Raw genomic sequence first — 15305 nt, forward strand, 5'->3', positions numbered from 1 at the left:
AATATGCAGGGAATGATCCCAATCTTTTGATACTAGTTGAGACCTGATTTAGGACCGAGGATGTGATCTATTCTGGAGAATGTTCCATGTGCACTAGAGAAGAATGTGTATTCTGTTGCTTTGGGATGAAATGTCTGAATATATCTGTGATGTCCATCTGGTCCAGTGTGTCATTTAAGGCCTTTATTTCCTTGTTGATCTTTTGCTTGGATGATCTGTCCATTTCAGTGAGGGGAGTGTTAAAGTCCCCTACTATTATTATATTATTGTTGATGTGTTTCTTTGATTTTGTTATTAATTGGTTTATATAGTTGGCTGCTCCCACGTTAGGGGCATAGATATTTAAAATTGTTAGATCTTCTTGTTGGACAGATCCTTTGAGTATGATATAGTGTCCTTCCTCATCTCTTATTATAGTCTTTCGCTTAAAATCTAATTGATCTGATATAAGGATTGCCACTCCTGCTTTCTTCTGATGTCCATTAGCATGGTAAATTATTTTCCACCCCCTCACTTTAAATCTGGAGGTGTCCTCGGGTCTAAAATGAGTTTCTTGTAGGCAACATATAGATGGGTTTTGTTTTTTCATCCATTCTGATACCCTGTGTCTTTTGATTGGGGCATTTAGCCCATTAACATTCAGGGTAACTATTGAGAGATATGAATTTAGTGCCATTGTATTGCCTGTAAGGTGACTCTTATTGTATATTGTCTCTGTTCCTTTCTGATCTAGTACTTTTAGGGTATCTCTTTGCTTAGAGGACCCCTTTCAATATTTCCTGTAGAGCTGGTTTGGTGTTTGCAAATTCTTTCAGTTTTTTTTTTTTTTTTTTTTTTTTTGTCCTGGAAGCTTTTCATCTCTCCTTCTATTTTCAATAATAGCCTAGCTGGATATAGTATTCTTGGCTGCATGTTTTTCTCTTTTAGTGCTCTGAATATATCATGCCAGCTCTTTCTGTCCTGCCAGGTCTCTGTGGATAAGTCTGCTGCCAATCTAATATTTTTACCATTGTATGTTACAAACTTCTTTTCCCGGGCTGCTTTCAGGATTTTCTCTTTGTCACTAAGACTTGTAAATTTCACTATTAGGTGACGGGGTGTGGACCTATTCTTATTGATTTTGAGGGGGGTTCTCTGAACCTCCTGGATTTTGATGCTTGTTCCCTTTGCCATATTGGGGAAATTCTCTCCAATAATTCTTTCCAATATACCTTCTGCTCCCCTCTCTCTTTCTTCTTCTTCTGGAATCCCAATTATTCTAATGTTGTTTCATCTTATGGTGTCACTTATCTCTCAAATTCTGCCCTCATGGTCCAGTAGCTGTTTGTCCCTCTTTTGCTCAGCTTCTTTATTCTCTGTCATTTGGTCTGCTATATTGCTATTTCTTTCTTCTGCCTCATTTATCCTAGCAGTCAGAGCCTCCATTTTTGATTGCACCTCATTAATAGCTTTTTTGATTTCAACTTGTTTAGATTTTACTTCTTTTATTTCTCCAGAAAGGGCTTTTATATCTCCCGAGAGGGTTTCTCTAATATCTTCCATGCCTTTTTTGAGCCCAGCTAGAACCTTGAGAATCGTCATTCTGAACTCTAGATCTGACATATTCCCAATGTCTGTATTGATTAGGTCCCTAGCCTTTGGTACTGCCTCTTGTTCTATTTTTTGTGGTGAATTTTTCCACCTTGTCATTTTGTCCAGATAAGAGTATATGAAGGAGCAAGTAAAATACTAAAAGGGTGGCAACAACCCCAGGAAAATATGCTTTAACCAAATCAGAAGAGATCCCAAATCGTGAGGGGGGAGAAAGGGGATAAAAAGAGGTTCAGAAAGAAAAAAAAATGAAACAATTAAAAATAGAAAACGAATAAAAAATATATATAAAAAGGAAATATATATATATATATATATATATATATTAAACTAGTTAAAAAACCTTAAAAAAGAAAAGGGTAAAAGTTAAAAAAAATAGCAGAAGAAGGGAAAAAAATTGAAAAAGAAAAAAAAATTAAATTAACTGCAAGGCTAAAGAATCATGGGGAGAAAGCCATGAGCTCCGGGCTTTGCTTTCTCCTCCTCTGGAATTCCGCTGCTCTCCTTGGTATTGAAACTGCACTCCTTGGTAGGTGAACTTGGTACTGCCTGGATTTCTTGTTGATCTTCTGGGGGAGGGGGCTGTTGTAGTGATTCTCAAGTGTCTTTGCCCCAAGCGGAGTTGCACCGCCCTTACCAGGGGCCGGGCTGAGTAATCCGCTCCGGTTTGCTTTCGGGAGCTTTTGTTCCCTGAGCGCTTTCCGTAGAGTTCCGGAGGACGGGAATGAAGATGGCGGCCTCCCAGTCTCCGGCCCGGAGGAGCCGAGAGCCCGGGGCCCCACTTCTCAGTGCGCCCTCAGGGAACAGCGCCCAATTACTCCCATTACCCTGGCCTCCGGCCGCGCTCCGAACTGCCGGAGCCTGAGACCGGTTCAAGGTAACCCCGAGTTTAGAGCTCACTCCTCAGCTCTGTCTCTGTAGCCGGCTTCCCCGTTCTAATACCTGTAAGCTCTGCGACACTCAGACACCCCTGATCCTTCTGTGACCCTGTGTGACCTTAGGCCATGCTGACCCCGTGTGGGCTTCACCCTGGTTAAGCCTCTGGAGCAATGTCCCTCAGCGGAACAGACTTTTAAAACTCCTGCTTTTGTGCTCCATTGCTCCGCCGCTTGCCGGGAGCCGGCCCCTCCCCCCGCGGTCTATCTTCCCGTCGCTTTTGATTCACTTCTCTGCCAGTCCTACCTTTCAGAAAGTGGTTGATTTTCTGTTTCTAGAATCGCTGTTCTTCTCTTCGATCTCCCGTTGGATTTGTAGGTGTTTGCAATCTTTAGATAAGCTATCTAGCTGATCTCCTGCTACCTGAAGTAGTCTCAGCTGCTACTTCTCCGCGATCTTGACTCCTCCCCATCACTGTGGTTTTGATTTGTATTTCCCTGATGCCGAGTGATGAGGGGCACTTTTTCATGTGTTTGTTGGCCATCTGATGTCTTCTTTGCCAAAATGTCTGTTCATGCTTTCTGCCCATTTCTTGATTGGATTCTTTATTCTCTGGGTGTTGAGTTTGATAAATTTTTTATAGATTCTGGATACGAGCCCTTTATCTTACAGGTCATTTGCAAATATCTTCTCCCATTCTGTCGGTTATCTTTTAGTTTTGTTGACTGCCTCCTTGCTGTGCAAAACCTTTTGATCTCGATGAAGTCCTAGTAGTTCAGTTTTGCCCTTGCTTCCCTGGCCTTTGGTGCTGTTTCTAGGAAGAAGTTGCTGCAGTTGAGGTTGAAGAGATTGCTGTCTGTGTTCTCAAGGATTTTGATGGATTCCTATCTCACATTGAGGTCTTTCATCCATTTTGAGTCTATCTTTGTGTGTGGTATAAGGAAATGGCCCCATTTCATTCTTCTGCATGTGGCTGTCCAATTTTCCCAACACTATTTGTTGAAGAGACTGTCTTTTTTCCATTGGACTTTCTTTCCTGCTTTGTTTAAAGGTAGTTGACCATTGAGTTGATGGTCTATTTCTGAGCTCTCTATTCTGTTCCCTTGATCTATGTGTCTGTTTTTGCACCAGTAGCATACTGCCTTGATGATAACAGCTTTGTAATAGAGCTTGTAGTCTGGAATTGTGATGCTACCAACTTTGGTTTTCTTTTTCAACAATCCTGTGGATATTCAGGGTGTTTTTTGGTTCCATACAAATTTTAGGATTATTTGTTCTATTTCTTTGAAACAATTTGACAGTATTTTGAAAGGGATTGCATTAAATGTGTAGATTGCTCTGGGTAGTGTAGACATTTTCACTATATTTCCACCCCCTATCCATTAACATGGAATGCTTTTCCATTTTTTTGTGTATGTCTTCCTCAATTTCTTTCATGAGTACTCTATATTTTTCTGAGTACAGATTCTTTGCCTCATTGGTTAGGTTTATTTCTAGGTATCTTATGGTTTTGGGTGCAATTGTAAATGGGATCAACTTCTTAATTTCTCTTTCTTCTGTCTTGTTGTTGCTGTATAGAAATGTAACTGATTTCTGTGCATTGATTTTGTATCCTGACAAGTTACTGAATTCCTATATGAGTGGAGTGTTTGGGTTTTCCATAAAAATGTAAGCATTTTTTTTTAAAGCCAAATGGCACCTTTGACAATTTGCCTTGAAATGTCTTTAGCTAGATCAGTCGGTTCATTAGCTGCATTCTCAACTTCCATGCTATCAGAGGTAACAGTGTTAAGTTTTTCACCACTACACAAGGATCCTGGTTAGAAGAAAGGAACCTCTTTCCCCCAATTTCTAGCAATGTTTTCCTCACTTTCCCTTGGGTCTCACTGACAGCCTCTGTTACAGGCATAACAATCTCCTTAAGGCTCTCCCAAATTCTGTCTCCTGGTTCCAAATCCACTGTCATGTTTTAGGTGTTTTTTTAATAGCAGCACTCCACTTCCAGGTACAAAACCCTGTTCCAGTTACCAAATGATAGATACAAAGCACTCCAAAACATAGTAATGTTATCACACTATGGCATCTGGCTTTTCCCAGAGCAAGCGACCCAAGAGGCCAAATAAGAAATTGTAATGTTTTTTATTATGTAACCTTGAAGCAGGCATCATTATTTCTACCACATTCTACTGGTCATACTTAATATGTTCTGATTAAGTGTGAGAGGAGACTACACAAGGGCCTGAATACCAGGACTCATGGATCTTCTTTAAGGTTGATGACCACAAACTAAAAGAGACAGGTACATATTAAATGTGATCTTCTACAACCTCTAACACACTCTGATGTATTATTTGCATCAGTTGTTAGGCTGTCTCCTTCTCTCCTTACTGACCATACTTCCCTTGGGTCCTCTTTATTGACTTATATTTCCCTGACTTCTCAAGTGTACTCTAACATTTGGTCTTATAACTAATAGTAATGTACAGCCCAAATTGAGAATCATTGTTCTAATCCAGTTCTTCTCAAATACAAATCACTCCATTATCTTGTTAAATTGTAGATTCTGATTTAGTACGTCTAGAACAAGGCCAAATTTCTGCATTTCTAAAAAGCTCCCAGTTGATGTCATTGGTGCTGGTCACAGACTACCTTTTTGTGTTGTGAGGCTCTAGATTGTTGGTTCAAAACCTTTGCTATAGAAGATGGCAGAGAAGTAGGAGACCCTGTTTCAACCAGTCCCCTAAAGTGAGATAATTATCTACCAGAACAGTCTGAATACCCATGAAACCAGCCTGAGATGTCAGATTATACACTTCTGGATCCCTACGGGGGCAGAAGATGCCTGTGGATAGGTAAAGCATACTGGGAATGATCGGACTGATGTTGGAGGATAAATAGAAGGGGGAGGGAGCCACCAGAAGCATTTCCACCCATTGGAAAGTAATACTCCAATATGAGAGTACCCTGTGATTGGGGACCAGCATTAACTTGGAGTCTAGTTAAAAGCACTCAAAAAGAGCAAAAGATCTTAAAGGACAACTGGTGGAATTGGGCAGTCACGGGCACGGGCCTAAGTCCAGGAACCCAGGATGGCTACCACCAGTGACCACCTGTGTCAGAGAGAGTGCAGCGGTGGAGCCTCCAGTTCCTGGTTCTGGAGCCCCCAGGGTTGTGTGGCTTGCACCACCACTTAAGCTGGGGCGCACTCCCACCCCTGCATGAGGGAGTCTGGTGGGTGCTCTCTGGAACCACAGTCTTTTGCACTCTGTGCTCACCGTGCAAATGGGGTATGAACTATGCTCCCCACCCACACCTGAGAGTGCTCTGTGGGGGCACCAGCCAGTGGTCTCTAGGACTGACTGGGAGTCTGAATACTCCCAGCCAGGACTTGAAGGAACTACCCCAGACAGCAGTCCCGGCAAAGGCAGCCACCAGAAGCAGGCTCCCTGGACCATTACCACTCACAGTTTTGGCATGGGGGTGCAGGGACAGGCGGCTGCTTTGGGTGACCCCTGAGATGGTGGCTGGGGAGATGCACTGTCTGTGGGAGGTTGCACAGCTCTGTGGAGTTTGCAGAGGGGGAGTCTGTGTGTTCTGGACCACCCAGAGGGGAACAGACTGAGGTTTCTCTCTCAGATGGAGGTCTGGGTGTAGTTTGCTTTCCACTAAACCTCCAATAAGCTGCAAAAAGCCACCAAAGAACAAAAACCTTCAGAGAATAAAAGTTTAAAAAACAGGTTTCCACAGAGTGCAGCCCCTTGATAAGGGGCAGGAGGACTCAATCCAAGCAAAACTGACAGAAAAACAATGTGACAGGACCCTCCACCAAAAAGCCAGCCGAAAGAACAAGAGGACAACCACCACAGGGTCCCCATAAAACTGTAAAACCCCAATATCAGGGGAAAACAATATATTAAGCTCCCGGTATTGCCCTAAAACCTGTATATTTCCTAGATACAACTTTTATTTTTAATTCATCTCACTATTCTTGTTCTTTATAATTTCTTTAACCTACTTACCGTTACAACTAGAGGTTTAATACAACATATTCCATAATAACCTTTTAACTTAAACTTTTTTCATACATACACCTGTATTTTTCTTTTTCTTTTCTATTTTATTTTTTAAATATACATATAGATATAAGCTTCAAGGTAATCCTCTTTCCCTAATCAATACTACTCCATATATAAACCAGTGTTAATCTCTCTTTATCTCTAGAAACGTAAGTCCTTTAGCAAAGATATCAAGATATACCCAGGAAGAACCAAAATAACCTTCTTCGCCCTCATCGAGGATTTATAACAACCCTCCCATCTTTTTCTTCTGTCAATGTTTCTGTGTATTTGGTTTTGTTCTGGTGTTATATAAATCTTATCCTTGGGGTTCATTTTGTGTGGGTTCTTTTTTTTCTTGTCATTTACTTTTGTCAGTCTTTTTCTTTTTCCATTTTTGTTTTTATGCCTTATAAATCTTACCTTTGGGGCCCATTCTAGCTGGGTCTTCTGTTTTTGTTTGTTTGTTTGTTTGTTTGTTTTGTTTTTTCTGTCTCGTTATCTCTCTCTCTCTTTCTTTTTTCTTTCTTTTTGGTGGTGGCTTCCAATTGCTCAGAAGTATTCCAGGGTGCACCTTGCCTGGATCGCAGTTGATATATTCAGCTACACATTCCCTCACCCACCTCTCACCAAAATGACTAGGAGGAGGAACAACCAACAGAGGAAAAATTCAGAGACTGTGCCCTCTCCATCAGAGCTATTGGATATGGACATAAACAGTATGTCAGAAAGGGAATTCAGGGTAACAATTATACAGGCAATGTCTAGGTTGGAGAAAACCATTAGTGACAACATGGAATTGATTAGGGCAGAAGTGAAAGCTGTCCAGGAACAAGTTAAAAATGGTATCAATGAGATCCAATCTAATCTAAATACTCTAACACCTAGGGTAAACAAGGCAGAAGATAGAATTAGTGATCTAGAGGACAAACTGATAGAGAAAAAGGATCAGGAGGAGGCATGGAAGAAACAGCTTAGAAGTCAGGAGAACAGATTTAGTGAAATAAATGATGCATGAAACATTCTGTCAGAATTACTGGGATTCCTGAGTGGGAGGAGAAAGAAAGAAGACTAGAAGATATAGTTGAACAAATTCTCCATGAAAATTTTCCCAGTCTGGGGAATGGAACCAGCATTCATGTTCTAGAGGCAGAAAGATCACCCCCCAAGATGAACGAATCTAGAAAGACCTCATGGCACTTGATTGTGAGACTCACAAATCATAATTTTAGACAAGAGCTTCTGAGGGCGCTACAGGGAAAAGATTCCTCATAGACAAAGGAAGATCCATCAGAATAACATCATACCTGTCCACAGAAACCTGGCAAGCCAGAAAGGGCTGGCAAGACATATTCAGGGCACTGAATGAGAAGAACATGCAGCCAAGAATAATTTATCCAGCAAGGTTGACATTCAAAATGGATGGAGAGATAAAGAGCTTCCAAGACCAGCAAGGTTTAAAAGAGCATGTGATCACCAAGCAGGCACTACAAGAAATATTAAGGGGGGGGGGTTCTATAAACAAGAAAGAACCCAAGAGTGTCATAGAACAGGAATATACAGAGACAATCTATGGAAACAAGGACATCACAGGCAACATGATGTCAATAAAAACATATCTTTCAATAATCACTCTCAAGGATAACAGCCTAAACACTCTCATAAAACAGCACAGGGTTGCAGATTGGATAAAATGACAGGACCCATCCATAGCTTGTCTACAAGAGACCCATTTGGAATCTAAAGATACAACCAGACTGAAAGTGAAAGGATGGAGAGGAGAAGCATCTTTCATACTAATGGGCCTCAAAAGAAAGCTGGGGTAGTGATTCTCATATCAGATAAATTAGATTTTAAACTAAAGACTGCAGTCAGAAATAAAGAAGGACACTACATCATTTTTAAAGGGTCTATCCACCAAGAAGATCTAACAATTATAAATATTTAGGCCCCCAATATGGGAGCAGCCAACTACATAAGACAATTGTTAATCAAGATAAAGAGTCATATTGGGATGCCTGGGTGGCTCAGTGGGTTAAGCCTCTGCCATCAGCTCCTGTCATGATCTCAGGGTCCTGGGATCAAGCCCTGCATGGGGAAGCCTGCTTCCACACCTGCCCCTGCCGCCTGCTGCTCTGCCTACTTGTGATCTCTCCCTCTCTGTCAAATAAATTTAAAAAATCATTTTAAAAAGATAAAGTCATATTGATATGAATACATTAATAGTAGGGGATCTTAACATGCCACTCTCAATTAATAGATCATCCAAGCAGAAAATCAATAAAGAAACAAGAGCATTGAATGACACATTGGACCAGATGGACCTCATATATAGAACATTCCACACTAAAACAACAGAACGCTCATTCTCTCAAGCACAGATGGAACTTTCTCCAGAATAGACCACATAATGGGTCACAAATCAGGGCTCAACCAATACCAAAAGACTGAGATTATTCCGTGCATATTCTCAGACCACAATGCTTTGAAACTGGAACTCAACCACAAGAAAAAGTTTGGAAGGAATTCAAACACTTGGAAGCTAAAGACCACCCTGCTTAAGAACGTTTGGATCAACCAGGAAATCAAAGAAGAACTTAAACAATTCATGGAAACCAATGAGAATGAAGACACTTCGGTCCAAAACCTATGGGATATGGCAAAGGCAGTCCCAAGGAGGAAATATATAGCCATCCAAGACTCCCTCAAAAAAAAAAAAAAAAAAAAAAAAAAAAAACCTAAAAAATCCAGAATACACCAGCTGTCTCTACACCTTAAAGAACTGGAGAATCAACAACAAATTAAGCCAACCCCACACACAAGAAGGTAAATAATCAAGATTAGGGCAGAGATCAATGTGATAGAAAATAGGGATACCGTAGAACACATCAACAAAACTAGAAGCTGATTCTTTGAAAGAATCAATAAGATTGATAAACCACTGGCCAAACTAATCCAATAGAAAGGAGAGGACCCAAATTAATAAAATTATGAATGAAAAGGGAGAGATCATGACTAACACCAAGGAAATAGAAACAATCATCAGAAATTAATATCAGCAGTTATATGCCAATAAGTTAAGCACCCTAGATGGAATGGATGCATTCCTGGAAAACTATAAACTTCCAAAACTAAATCAGGAAGAAACTGAGAATCTGAATAGACCAATATCTAGTAACAAGATTGAAGCAATGATCAAAAACCTCCCAAAATACAAGAGCCCAGGACCTGAAGGAATCCCTGGAGAATTCTACCAACCTTTCAAAGAAGAAATAATACCTAATCTCCTGAAGCTGTTTCAGAAAATTGAGGCAGAAGGAAAACTTCCAGACTCTTTTTATGAAGCCAGCATTACCTTGATCCACAAACCAGGCAAAGACCCCACCAAAAAGGAGAATCTCATACCAATATCACTGATGAATATGGATGCCAAGATTCTCAACAAGATCCTAGCTAATAGGATCCAACAGTACATTAAAAAGATTATCCACCATGACCAGGTGGGATTTATCCATGGGATGCAAGCCTGGTTCAACATTCACAGATCAATCAATGTGATAGAACAAATCAATAAGAGAAGAGAGAACAACCACATGATCCTCTCAATTGATGCAAAAAAGCATTTGACAATATACAGCTTCTGTTCCTGATTAAAACAATTCAAAGTATAGGGATAGAGGGAATATTCCTGAACTTCATAAAATCTATCTATGAAAGACCCACAGCAAATATCATCCTCAATGGGGAAAAGCTTGCAGCCTTCCCGTTGAGATCAGGAACACGACAAGGATGTCCAACCTCGCCACTGTTGTTCAACATAGTATTAGAAGTCCTAGCAACAGCAATCAGACAACAAAGAGAAATAAAAGGTATCCAAATTGGCAATGAAGAAGTCAAACTCTCTCTCTTTGCAGATGACATGATTCTTTATATGGAAAACCCAAAAGACTCCACCCCCAAACTACTAGAACTCATACAACAATTCAGCAATGTGGCAGGATACAAAGTCAATGTACAGAAATCAGTGGCTTTCTTATACATTAACAATGAAAATACAGAAAGGGAAATTAGAGAATCGATTCCATTTACTATAGCACGAAGAGTCATAAGATATCTGAGAATAAACCTAACCAAAGAGGTAAAGGATCTGTGCTCGAGGAACTACAGAACACTCATGAAAGAAACTGAAGAAGACACAAAAAGATGGAAGACCATTCCATGCTCTTGGATCGGAAGAATAAACATTGTTAAAATGTCTATACTGCCTAGAGCAATCTATACTTTCAACGCCATCCTGATCAAAATTCTGCCGGTATTTTTCAAAGAACTGGAACAAGCAATCCTAAAATTTATATGGAAGCAGAAGAGACCCTGAATCGCTAAGGAAATGTTCAAAAAGAAAAACAAAACTGGGAGCATCACGTTACCTGATTTCAAGCTTTACTACAAAGCTGTGATCACCAAGACAGCATGGTACTGGCATAAAAACAGAGTAGAGAGCCCAGATATGGACCCCCAACTCTATGGTCAAATAATCTTCAACAAAGCAAGAAAAAAATATGCAGTGGGAAAAAGACAGTCTCTTCAATAAATGCTGCTGGGAAAATGGGACAGCTATGTGTAGAAGAATGAAACTTGACCATTCTCTTACACCATACACAAAGATAAACTTGAAATGGATAAAAGACCTCAACGTGAGACAGGAATCCATCAAAATCCTAGAGGAGCACATAGGCAGTAACCTCTTCAACATCAGCCACAGCAACTTCTTTCAAAGATATGTCTCCAAAGGCAAAGGAAACAAAAGTGAAAATGAACTTTTGGGACTTCATCAAGATCAAAAGCTTCTGTACATCAAAGGAAACAGTCAACAAAACAAAGAGGCAACCCATGGAATGGGAGAAGATATTCACAAATGACAGTACAGACAAAGGGCTGATATTCAAGATCTATAAAGAACTCCTCAAACTCAACACACACAAAACAGAAAATCATGTCAAAAATTGGCAGAAGACATGAACAGATACTTCTCCAATGAAGACCTACAAATGGCCAACAGGTATATAAAAAGGAACTCAAGGAACTACTGGGATTTCATCAAGATAAAAAGCTTCTGCAGAGCAAAGGAAATAGTCAACAAAACTAAAAGACAGCCTCCGGAATGGGAAATGAGATTTGCAAATGACATATCAGATAAAGGTCTATAAAGAACTTAACAATCTTAACATGCAAAAACCAAATAATCCAGTCAAGAAATGGGCAGAAGATGTGAACAGACACTTTCTCCAAAGAAGACATACAAATGGCCAACAGACATATGAAAAAGTGCTCCACATCACTACTCATCAGGGAAATATAAATCAAAACCACAATGAGATATCAGCTTAAACCAGTCAGAATGGTTAAAATGAGCAAGACAGGGAACAACAAATGTTGAGGATGTAGAGAAAGGGAAACCCTCTTACACTATTGGTGGGAATGCACCACTCTGGAAAACAGTATGGAAGTTCCTCAGGAAGTTAAAAATAGAGTTAACCTCGACCCAGCAATTGCATTACTGGGTATTTACCCCAAAGACACAGATGTAGTGAAAAGAAGGGGCACCTGCACCCCAATGTTCATAGCAGCAATGTCCATAATAGCGAAACTGTGGAAAGAGCCAAGATGTCCTTCAACAAATGAATGTATAAAGAAGATGTAGTTCATATACACAATGGAATATTACTCAGCCATCAGAAAGGATGTATACCTACTATTTACAACGACATGGATGGAACTGGAGGGTATTATGATGAAATAAGTCAATCAGAGAAAGACAATTACCATATGGTTTCACTCTTATATGGAATATAAGAGATAGCACAGAGGATCATAGGGGAAGGGAGGAAAAACTGGGAAGAAATCAAAGAAGAAGGCATGAGAGACTCTGGGCCCCAGGAAACAAACTGAGTGTTGTGGAAAGGGAGGTGGGTGGGGAAATAGGGTGACAGGGTGATGGTCATTAAGGAGGGCATGTGATGTAATGAGCATTGTGTGATATATGCAACTAATGAATCAGTGAATCTACACCAAAAACTAATGATGTGGTTAACTGAATTTTTTTAAAAAGGTACTCAATGTACTCAAACTCATTCATCATTAGAGAAATGCAAATTGAAACCACAATTAGATATCACTTCACAACTGTTAGCATGGTATCACATAAGGAACTTTTTTCAAGGTGAATTCCTAGAAACAGATTATAGAATGGTGGTTGTTAGGAGCTGGGGGCTGGGAGAAGTGTGGAAATGTTGGTCAAAGGATAAAACCCTTCAGTTATAAAAAGAAATTCTGTTATTTGGAAGAGGGGAAAGGGGTTGGTAAGTTAGTTTGGCCACAGAATAGAAAGAGAGCAAAAATAAACCTCATAAAGGAAGTAACTGCACTCAAACATCACCACTTCCAAGAGCCAAACAAGAAATGTCTGAAGTACTATTAAATGAGCCATGTGACTGTTGCATCACCCAGCCCCTAGGTGGAGCACGGGTGCAGGCATATGCTGGGGCAGGCCACACACTCTTTTTTTTTTTTTTAATTTTTTAAATTTATTTTTAGCATAACAGTATTCATTGTTTTTGCACCACACCCAGTGCTCCATGCAATCCGTGCCCTGTCCAATACCCACCACCTGGTTCCCCCAACCTCCCACCCCCCGCCCCTTCAAAACCCTCAGATTGTTTTTCAGAGTCCATAGTCTCTTGTGGTTCACCTCCCCTTCCAATTTCCCCCAACTCCCTTCTCCTCTCTAACTCCCCTTGTCCTCCATGCTATTTGTTATGCTCCACAAATAAATGAAACCATATGATAATTGACTCTCTCTGTTTGACTTATTTCACTCAGCATAATCTCTTCCAGTCCCATCCATGTTGCTACAAAAGTTGGGTATTCATCCTTTCTGATGGAGGCATAATACTCCATAGTGTATATGGACCACATCTTCCTTATCCATTCGTCCGTTGAAGGACATCTTGGTTCTTTCCACAGTTTGGCGACCGTGGCCATTGCTGCTATAAACATTGGGGTACAGATGGCCCTTCTTTTCACTACATCTGTGTCTTTGGGGCAAATACTCAGTAGTGCAATTGCAGGGCCATAGGGAAGCTCTATTGGTAATTTCTTGAGGAATCTCCACACTGTTCTCCAATGTGGCTGCACCAACTTGCATTCCCACCAACAGTGTAAGAGGGTTCCCCTTTCTCCACATCCCCTCCAACACATGTTGTTTCCTGTCTTGCTAATTTTGGCCATTCTAAGTGGTGTAAGGTGGTATCTCAATGTGGTTTTAATTTGAATCTTCCTGATGGTTAGTGATGATGAACATTTTTTCATGTGTCTGATAGCCATTTGTATGTCTTCATTGGAGAAGTGTCTGTTCATATCTTCTGCCCATTTTTTATATGATTGTGTGTTTTGTGTGTGTTGAGTTTGAGGAGTTCTTTATAGATCCTGGATATCAACCTTTTGTCTGTACTGTCATTTGCAAATATCTTCTCCCATTCCGTGGGTTGCCTCTTTGTTTTGTTGACTGTTTCCTTTGCTGTGCAGAAGCTTTTGATTTTGATGAAGTCCCAAAAGTTCATTTTCGCTTTTGTTTCCTTTGCCTTTGGAGACATACCTTGAAAGAAGTTGCTGTGGCTGATATCAAAGAGGTTACTGCCTATGTTCTCCTCTAGGATTCTGATGGATTCCTGTCTCATGTTTAGGTCTTTTATCCATTTTGAGTTTATCTTTGTGTACGGTGTAAGAGAATGGTTGAGTTTCATTCTTCTATATATAGCTGTCCAGTTTTCCCAGCACCATTTATTGAAGAGACTGTCTTTTTTCCACTGTACATTTTTTCCTGTTTTGTTGAAGATTATTTGACCATAGAGTTGAGGGTCCATATCTGGGCTCTCTACTCTGTTCCACTGGTCTATGTGTCTGTTTTTATGCCAGTACCATGCTGTCTTGGTGATCACAGCTTTGTAGTAAAGCTTGAAATCAGGTAACGTGATGCTCCCAGTTTTGTTTTTCTTTTTGAACATTTCCTTAGCGATTCGGGGTCTCTTCTGCTTCCATATAAATTTTAGGATTGCTTGTTCCAGTTCTTTGAAAAATACCGGCAGAATTTTGATCAGGATGGCATTGAAAGTATAGATTGCTCTAGGCAGTATAGACATTTTAACAATGTTTATTCTTCCGATCCAAGAGCATGGAATGGTCTTCCATCTTTTTGTGTCTTCTTCAGTTTCTTTCATGAGTGTTCTGTAGTTCCTCGAGCACAGATCCTTTACCTCTTTGGTTAGGTTTATTCTCAGATATCTTATGACTCTTGGTGCTATAGTAAATGGAATCGATTCTCTAATTTCCCTTTCTGTATTTTCATTGTTAATGTATAAGAAAGCCACTGATTTCTGTACATTGACTTTGTATCCTGCCACATTGCTGAATTGTTGTATGAGTTCTAGTAGTTTGGGGGTGGAGTCTTTTGGGTTTTCCATATAAAGAATCATGTCATCTGCGAAGAGAGAGAGTTTGACTTCTTCATTGCCAATTTGGATACCTTTTATTTCTCTTTGTTGTCTGATTGCTGTTGCTAGGACTTCTAATACTATGTTGAACAAGAGTGGTGAGAGTGGGCATCCTTGTCGTGTTCCTGATCTCAACGGGAAGGCTGCAAGCTTTTCCCCATTGAGGATGATATTTGCTGTGGGTCTTTCATAGATAGATTTTATGAAGTTCAGGAATATTCCCTCTATCCCTATA

This window comes from Lontra canadensis, unplaced genomic scaffold (assembly GCF_010015895.1).
Source record: "Lontra canadensis isolate GAN:19392208 unplaced genomic scaffold, GSC_riverotter_1.0 scaffold151, whole genome shotgun sequence".
In the NCBI taxonomy this organism is placed as follows: domain Eukaryota; kingdom Metazoa; phylum Chordata; class Mammalia; order Carnivora; family Mustelidae; genus Lontra; species Lontra canadensis.